Source organism: Octopus sinensis, linkage group LG14 (assembly GCF_006345805.1).
Source record: "Octopus sinensis linkage group LG14, ASM634580v1, whole genome shotgun sequence".
Lineage (NCBI taxonomy): Eukaryota > Metazoa > Mollusca > Cephalopoda > Octopoda > Octopodidae > Octopus > Octopus sinensis.
In genome coordinates, this window is record NC_043010.1 from 64,535,615 (window position 1) to 64,537,844 (window position 2,230).

Here is a 2,230-nt window from a genome sequence, read left to right on the forward strand (position 1 = left end):
CACACATACAACCAGAGACACTCATAATCCCTCTGTCTCTCTGCGTCTCTCTCTTTGTCTCTTTTGTCCGTCTGTCTGTCTGTCTGTCTCACGCACACACAATGTAATATACCCTTAAATGAAGACATATATATCATAAAGGGAGCGGTGATATACAGATATATACTGATGCGTATAAACCAACCGAGCGACACATTTAGCCACGGGGTAAAATGTAAGTCTGCGGTAAATATGGGTTGGATAAGAGAACGCGGTATTAATTTTTATATCGATATACAAACATACATATGTATCGATATATATATATATATATATCTTTTACTCTTTTACTTGTTACAGTGATTTGACTGCGGCCATGTATACATGAATTGTGTGGTGAAAGATAAGGTACATATATATATATATACATATGCACGTGAGAAGACATACACACACATACAACCAGAGACACACATAATCCCTCGGTCTCTCTGCGTCTCTCTCTTTCTCTCTTTTGTCCGTCTGTCTGTCTCACTCACACACAATGTAATATACCCAGAAATTAAGACACAAGTATCATAAACGGAGCGGTGATATACAGATGTATACTGATGCGTATAAACCAACCGAGCGACACATTTAGCCACAGGGTAAAATGTAAGTCTGCGGTAAATATGGGTTGGAGAAGAGAACGCGGGATTAATTTTTATATCGATATACAAACATACATATATATCGATATATATATATATATATCTTTTACTCTTTTACTTTTACTTGTTACAGTGATTTGACTGCGGCCATGCTGGAGCACCGCCTTTAATCGAGCAACTCGACCCCAGGACTTATTCTTTTGTAAGCCCAGTACTTATTCTATCTGTCTCTTTTGCCGAACCGCTATGTAACGGGGACATAAACACACCAGTATCGGTTGTCAAGCAATGCTAAGGGGACAAACACAGGCATACAAAACACACACGCACACATATACATATATACGACGGGCTTCTTTAAGTTTCCGTCTACTAAATCCACTCACAAGGCTTTGGTCGGCCCGAGCCTATAGTAAAAACAAATTGCCCAAGGTGCCATGTGGTTGGTAAACAAGCTACTTACCACACAGCCACTCCTGCTCCTATATATATATATATATATATATATATATATATATATATATATATATATATATATATATATGTATATATATATATGCAGTCCTAGAGGAAGTAGGGGTAGAGAAGAGAGAGGGGGAGAAGAGAGGAAGGCGGAGAGACACAAAGAGAGAGAGAGAGAGAAGATGAGAGAGAGTGTGTGTGAGAGGGACAGGTAGTTAGTTTGATAGAGAACGAAGGTAAAGTTAAAGAGATGAAGTGAATGGAGATAGACGGGATCGGAGAAGGATATACAAAGATGATACTTATTTTCACATGTATAGATAATGAACAGTAGTTATACATTTGTTTCTCATCTATATAAGTTTTGCTCTATGTTACATCTGCCCATTTTTCTTTGGTTGTACTAGAAAGACGACAAGGAGTGAAATAAAGGGATGAAATGAATGTAGATGACCGCGGTCCGAGAATGATATACAAAGAAAATACCTATATTTCACTTATGTTATTCACTGAACAATAGTTATATACATTTGTTTCTCAATTCACTTTATCTTTCTGTATAGTACGTGTGCGGAACATTCTGTGTAAATAGTGGCTTTCAAAACGAAGAAGCCTCTTTAAAGGATAAAAAACAGCCAAACGATCATTTATCATCACACTGAAATGTGGAGTTATGTTGAAGTTGTGGATCACAGTTGAAATATTCTAACGAGTAACATTCCAATAAGTAAATGGCAACTTCTTAACACTTGGTACACGTAAATAGATTGAAGTACGGTATGTATAAGAGGAAGACTATATGGACCGATAAAAACAAAGGATTGTGTGATACTGGAAGTTGATAAGAATTGCAATATTCTCTCTACAATATTGTTTTAAAGAATGTATCGTGGACATGGATGTTATAACATTACGATCAAGAAAGAGAAAGCTTCTACGAAGTTTCAAATTGTGATAAAAAAAAAAATACAAAATGCTTTTCCTTTTCAAATCTCTTCTTCCCGAAGCTTACATTTAGAATGATACGAAAATGTACAATGTGTGGATTATAGTGGACTGGAAGAAACTTCTACATACCGTATATTTACCATGAAGTAGCGTAGGAAACGTTTGGTTAATCTTCATATTTCTTGTAG